We start from the raw sequence: 7,951 nt of genomic DNA on the forward strand, positions 1-7,951 counted from the left end.
CGACGGCGGCGGCAAAGGCGGCGGCGGCGCGGGGCTAGGGCGGCTAGGGTTTGAGGGGGGGTCCGGCTGGGCCTCCCCGGCTTATAAAGCCGGACGGGCCTAGTGTCCAGGTCGGACAAGGCCCGCTAGGTCGGTTGCATCTTTTTTAAATAGTTACAATCAGAAAAAAACAAAAGGAATACTAAACGGATTCCAAAAATCCCGAAATAAAATTTCCCCGGCTTCTAAAATCAAGCCGCGCAGGATGAACATTTATTTGGGGCCTAAATGCAATTTTGAAAAACGCGCATTTTTCCTAAATTCAAATAAAATAGCAAATAAAACCAAAATAAAATCTTAATTGATTTTTTTTATTAAATCCTCAATATTTCTTCATTTTGGGAAAGTCATTTTATTCCCTCTCTCACATTTTTGTAATATAAATAATTGAAGATAAAATAAATAAAATCAAATGATCCTATTTTCAAAATTTGAGACAACTCAAATATGAAAATAACGAAATCCCCAACTCTCTCCGGGGGTCCTTGAGTTGCATAAAATTTCTAGGATCAACCAAAATGCAATAAATATGATATGTAATGATGATCTAGTGTATAACATTCCAAATTGAAAATTTGGGATGTTACAAACCTACCCCCCTTAAGATGAATCTCGCCCTCGAGATTCGGGTTGGCTAGAAAATAGGTGAGGGTGGTCCTTCAGCAATTCTTCCCCTCGTTCCCAGGTGGCTTCGTCCTCCGTGTGGTGGCTCCACTAAACCTTGCAAAACTTGATAACCTTGCTGCGGATGACTCGACTGGCATACTCTAGAATCTTAACTGGTTTCTCCTCATAGGTCAAATCACTATCCAATTGAATTGCTTCCAGCGGCACTGTGTCTCTCAGCGGTATATCGGCCATCTCTGCGTGGCACTTCTTCAACTGGGAAACGTGGAACACGTAGTGAACTCCTGACAATCCTTCGGGCAATTCCAATTTATAGGCAACTTCTCCCATACGCTCCAAAACCTTGTATGGGCCTACAAAACGGGGCGCTAACTTTCCTTAACTCCAAAGCGCTTAACTCCTCGAAGTGGTGATACTCGAAGATAAACTCTGTCTCCAACTTCGTAAACTGTCTCCTTGCATTTAGAATCTGCATAGCTCTTCTGCCTGGACTGGGCTACCTTGAGCCTATCGCGAATCAATTTCACTTTCTGTTCCGACTCCTTAATCAGATCCGGTCCAAACAACTGGCGGTCTCCAACTTCATCCCACGACAATGGGGTCCTGCACCTCCTTCCGTACAAGGCTTCGAAAGGGGCCATCTTCAAACTGGATTGATAACTGTTATTGTAAGAGAACTCTGCATATGGCAAATTCTCGTCCCAGCTAGATCTGTAATCTAGCGCACAAGCTCTTAGCATATCCTCCAAAATCTGATTGACTCTCTCAGTCTGTCCATCAGTCTGCGGGTGAAAAGCTGTGCTAAACTCCAGTCTGGTTCCCAAAGTTTCATGCAACTGATTCCAGAACTTTGAGGTAAATTGGGTTCCTCTATCTGATACTATGCTCCTTGGAACTCCATGCAGACAAACGATTCTAGTCATGTATATCTTTGCCAACTTTGCACTGGTATAGGTAGTTTTCACTGGAATGAAATGAGCTACCTTTGTCAAACGATTGACTACAACCCATATCGAGTCATAGCCTGAACGTGTTCTGGGCAATCCTGTAATAAAATCCATGCCTAACTTATCCCACTTCCATTCGGGTATCGGCAATGGCTGTAGCAATCCTGCTGTCTTCTGATGCTCTGCCTTTACTCTCTGACATACATCACAAACTGCTACATATTCTGCAATATCCTTCTTCATTCCGGTCCACCAGAAAATATCCTTCAAATCCAAATATATCTTGGTATTTCCTGGGTGAATCGAATACGGTGAATCATGGGCCTCTTGCAAAATTAAGTTCCTGATCTCCGAATCATTTGGTACATAGACACGGTCTTCAAACCATAAGGTATCGTGCTCATCCTCACGAAATCCCTTAGCCTTTCCCTTGCTCATTTTCTCCTTTATAGCGGCAATCTCCTTATCAGTCTTTTGAGCTTCTCTGATCTTATCCATCAAGGTAGACTAAATCTCCAATGCGGCTACATGGCCTCTTGGAACTATTTGCAAACATAGCTCTCGAAGATTTTCGGCTAACTCCCTTGGTAAATCTCCCGTCATTAGGGTGTTGACATGGCTCTTACGGCTTAACACGTCAGCTACTACGTTAGCCTTTCCGGGGTGATAATGCAATTTCATATCATAATCCTTGATGAGCTCCAACCATCTCCTTTGTCTGAGGTTCAACTCCTTCTGTGTGAAAATATACTTCAAACTCTTATGATCTGTGTACACCTCGCAATGGTTTCCAATCAGAAAATGTCTCCAAGTCTTCAATGCATGCACTAGGGCTGCTAACTCCAAATCATGCGTAGCATAATTCAACTCATGAGGCTTAAGTTGTCGTGAGGCGTAGGAAACAACTCTTCCTTCCTGCATAAGCACTACTCCAAGTCCTCGACGTGAAGCGTCACAATACACCTCATAATCCTTGGTCTGATCCGGTAAAATCAACACTGGTGAGGTAACCAAACGTTTCTTCAACTCCTGGAAACTAGCCTCGCATTCCTCATTCATATGAACTTGGTATCCTTCTTCAACAACTCCGTCATAGGCTTCACAATCTTTGAGAAATTCTCAATAAACCTCCGGTAGTATCATGCGAGTCCAAGAAAACTCCGGATCTCTCCAACTGTTGTTGGCGCTTCCCACTTGGTCACAGTATCAACTTTAGTGGGATCTACTGCTATACCTTCTCCGGATATAACATGTCTGAGAAATCCAACTTCTTTCAACCAAAACTCACATTTGCTAAATTTGGCATATAATTGATGTTCTCTAAGCTTACCAAGTACCAAACGCAAATGCTCCTTATGCTCCTCTTCATTCTTCGAGTAAACTAGGATATCATCAATGAACACTACAACGAATTTATCCAAAAACTCCATAAATACTTTGTTCATCATGTTCATAAAATATGCAAGTGCGTTAGTCAGACCAAATGACATAACGGTATACTCATATAGCCCATACCTGGTGGTAAAAGCTGTCTTAGGTATATCCCGTTCTCAAATCTTCTACTGGTGGTATCCTGATCACAGATCGATCTTGGAAAATACCTTAGCTCCTTGCAATCGATCAAATAGATCATTGATCATTGGTAGAGGGTACTTGTTCTTGATGGTTACTTAATTCAAACCTCGGTAATCAACAACCATCCTTAATGATCCATCCTTCTTCTCCACTAGAAGTACTGGTGATCCCCAACGCGATGAACTTGGGCGAATATATCCTTTATCCAGTAACTCCTTAATCTGCTTCTTGATTTCCACCAAATCCTTTGGGGGCATCCTATATGGTCTCTTTGATATTGGCCCTGTGCCTGGCAAAAGCTCAATCAAGAACTCAATATCTCTATCCGGTGGCATGCCTGGCAACTCTTCCGGAAATACATCGGGGAAATCCTTCACTACTGGTACTTCCTCCTGCACAACTCCTGTTAGACAATTTACTTAAGTCCTCTTCGGCACATGCCGGGATACATACTTGATCCTTCTTCCTTCTGGGGTGGTAAGCAAGATCGACTTACTGGCACAATCAATGTTTCCTCCATACATCGACAACCAATCCATACCCAGAATTACATCCAAACCTTGTGATTCCAATATTATCAAATCTGAGGGAAATACATGCCTACCTATACTTAATGGCACTTGAAAACATCCTTGGCTAGCCATATACTCCGCTCCTGGTGAGCTTACTAACATAGGTGTTCTAAGAACTTTGGTGGGCAGGTTATACTTATCCACAAATCCCCTTTATATGTATGAATGCGGTGCACCAGTATCGAAAAGAACGAGTGCAGTAAATGACTTAACCAAAAACTTACCGATTACTGCATCCGGCTGCTCTTCAACCTCCTCCACGTTAACATGGTTCACCTGTCCCCTGTTGAAAGGGTTTGGCTTCTTCCCAGAGCTTCCATTGCCATTTCCATTCTGGGATTCAGGACATTCATTGGCATAATGTCTGGTCTTCTGGCACTTAAAACAAGTGACTTGGCTCAGGTCTCTCTTGGCTGGGGTCGATGGGTTGGTGCGGTTATGGCCGTTGCTTCCTCCATTCCCATTACCATTCTTGGTGCCATTGTGATTGTGTGAGCTACCTCCTCCATGGGTATGCTGAAAATGTCCTCCCGGTCTAGGGGTAAAATGTGGCTTCTGCTGAGCTCCTGAATTGTGCTTCCCTTGTCCATACTTCCTCTTGCGATTCTCAATCTGCTGTTGCTTCCCTTCAATCATGAGAGCACGATCTACCAACTCCTGGTAGTTGTTGAAGGTTGCTACCATCAACTGCATGCTCAACTCATCATTCAGTCCTTCCAGAAACTTCTCCTGCTTGGCTGCATCCGTAGCAATGTCATCTGGGGCATAACGTGCTAGTTTACTAAAGTCCTCCACATACTGGCCAATTGTCCGTCCTCCTTGGCGCAAATTGCGAAACTCTCACTTCTTCATGGCCATAGCTCCTGCTGAAACATGGGCAGTTCGAAAAGCCTGCTGAAACTGGTCCCATGTGACAGTGTCGACAGGGAAAGTGGCTGTGAAATTCTCCCACCATGATGCTGCGGGTCCTTCAAGCTGATGTGCGGCAAACTTCACCTTTTCCGCATCCGTGCATCCTGCTGTGGTCAACTCCCTTGCTGTCTTGTGGAGCCCATCATCTGCTACTATCGGCTCGGTGCTACTGGAAAACACCAGCGGATTCAGCCTAAGAAAACGGGCTAATGATCAACAGGTGGTGGTGGTGGTGGGTTGTTGTTGTTGTTCCCCTGATTCCGATTCTGGACTAACAACTGCATCAATGTGTTCTGCTGCTGGATCAACTGGGTGAGCTCCAGTGGAAAGGTAAATCCGAGGTCATGTCTCGGAGGCATCTGAGGGTTTAGAAAAGATGAGATTTAAGAATAGAGAGGGGTCTAGAGAGAAAACACTACCCATATGCACATGAGGCAAAAGCAAACAATTCACTTCATTCAATCAAATAAGGGCATACAATCGATCTAACTATCGCAAAAGTGCTCGGACTACTATATTTACATGGTGGACTACTACTACTGATGGGGTGGTCTACTAGAAATATTCTTCGGTTCCAGACTCCATGATATTTGCTCCAGCTTCATCAACATAGTCATCATCGCTATCATCTGGATCCGAGTCGGTGTCGTCGATGATGATGTAGTCTTCCGGACGAATCTCCTTGGGTTCTTCGTCTTCTTCTACCGGTGTAGTGCCTCCCATGAATATTCCAATCTTCATTGTTAGGTCGGCATTCTTGTCCACTAGTACTTCGATTTCCTCTTCATAATCTTCACGATTAGCCTTGAGTTCTTCCTCCAGTTCTTTGATTCTTGTCTTTGCCTTCTTCAGATCTATCATGTCGGCGCACATCTGGTTCTCCTGACGTCGAATGTGTTGGTTTAACTCCTGGATAAAAGCTGCAATGGATCTATCCTTCCTGGTGCTGATCATCTCCCAGTGCTCATCTCAGCGCCCACAAATCTGGTAGATAGTATCCTTGAGATCATTGCGGTAGACTTCTCCAATGCGTCCCATGGCGATGTGAGCTGCCATGCTCTTTCCTAGACTCCAAGTAGGTGCATCAAAAGAAAACTCTATGGGCTCAGTGACTGGCATGAATGTCCTTCTTGGAACTTGAACTTGAATCATCCAGCACTCTTCTTCAGGTAAAGTGGCGTTGTAGGTCCCGGTGAAGCTTGGTACTCCTATGTTTAGGTATCTAGTGACCTCCTTCAAGTGACGTCCAAAGGGTGTATCTTCATCCGGTTGCATGAACTTGTTCCTTGCATCCGCCATCCTAAAAGAGTAGAAAAGATGAGAAGTCAGAAGGAGAAGAGAGTGAGTAGTGATCTAGGCCTTTAGCTTAGTGGGCGTGTCCTACAGTTAGTGTGTGCTATGATACCATCTTGTAGCGACCATACCTCAAACGGTCCAATATTTGTGCTCAGGTGTCATCCCTGGATCAGTAATGCTGACACCACACAGTACTTGAAGGACTTATAACAGAGTAGCAATCACACACTTATTACATCGAAAGTATCAAAAGAGAGATTATTACAATAAATATGGCTTAAGGCCATCTAATAATGATAACAGTGGAAGGCTTGGAAGATAAGTGAGTCCATCAACTCCAACGGCATCACTGAGTATAGAACCACGACCTAAAAACTACTTAATCGTCGTCTAAAAAGTCTGCAACATTAACGTTGCAGCGCGAAATGGGTCAGCACATGGAATATGCTGGCAAAGCAACACATAGAGAGTAATGGAATGAAACGGGCTATTCTACATGCATATTTGGCTGGTGGAAAGCTCTATGGTTACAGTTTTGCGTAAAGCCAATTTTTCCCTACTTCAAAGGAATAAATTTTATTTAACTATCATGGTAGTTGTTAAACATTGAGAATGGTTGACAGCATTCTCAATCCCAATTAAGCATCATCATTAATCAAAACCCAACAAAATTAATTTTAGAGTAACATGTTGAGATTCACATGATAATCCAGGTACTAGATACTCAAGTTGTCCATAACTGGGGACACGGCTAATCATGATTAGTTTATACACTCTGCACATGTTTGTGCACTTTTCCCCACACGACTCGATCGCCTCCGTTTGGTTTCTCGCACTGCATGGTGTTTGAGAAGACGGATGGCCGAGACATAGTCTTTCAGAAGCGCTAGCACCTTACGACCGGGTAGACCGTTACACCTACTTTCCCCTACATCTGCTAGTCTACCACTGTAAGAGTTCGCACAACTTAATCAACTATGCTAGAGCCCATAATAGCTTGTGGCTGCACACGGAAGTTTCTAGCATGAATAATCTCATGATTCCTTTGAGCCTGGGTGGCGGTCCATAAGAAAAACAGGCAATCGCTGGAATACCCAGGTGCCTCAATCCACCCAGATGTGTGTTTAAGTTGTCGCCTTAAATAAACCATTAATTAACAATCTCACATCTGTCATGGATACACTCACCCAATCCATGTCTACTAGCATAGCACGGCATAATAAGCAAACGTAGAAGTAACTCCCAAAGGTTTGATAATAAAGAGGTAATAGGTTCTACCTCATCTACTTTCCAAACCCACAATTTAATTATATCCTAATCATGCAATGTCTGAGGATTGATCTAATGCAATAAAACTGGGTAGTGGGAAAGCATGATCAAAGTGTTACTTGCCTTGCTGATGATCCGGGAAACCTACCGATTCGAAGTAGCAAGCGGCGCACTCCGGGTACTCTATAACAAACAAACAAGCATACAATAAGTACTCAACTAATGCACAGGTAAAACTCAAATAAGAGGTCTAACCATAAAGTTCAATTTAAGAACTCCGGTTGGCAAAAAGAATCAAACCGAACGAAGCAACGAAAGACAAACGGCAAAAGAAACAGGCTTCGTTTACTATTCTGGATCTAGGGCAACTTTTACAGTGTCAAAAACTTGTTTGAGTTGGTTAAACGGAAAGAGGGTTTCGAGACAAAACTCCAGGCGCTTGAATCGCCTGATTCCGATAAACGAGCGAAAAGTTAGACTAAAACGAAAATCGGATCAGAAATCGCGATCAGAAAAATTGCGGATTTAATCCGAGAAAAAGAAAAACGACGAACGTTCGTTAAAACGAACGAATGGACGGACGCTCGCTAATTAAATAAACCGAAAAAACCGATCTATTTAAAAAAACTGAAACTAAAAAAACGAACAAAACCGTCGGAAAAATCGGCGGCGGCGAGGTCTACCTCCGGCGTCGAATCGGCGGGCGGCGGCACG

Source organism: Triticum aestivum, chromosome 7A (assembly GCF_018294505.1).
Source record: "Triticum aestivum cultivar Chinese Spring chromosome 7A, IWGSC CS RefSeq v2.1, whole genome shotgun sequence".
NCBI classification, from domain to species: Eukaryota; Viridiplantae; Streptophyta; class Magnoliopsida; order Poales; family Poaceae; genus Triticum; species Triticum aestivum.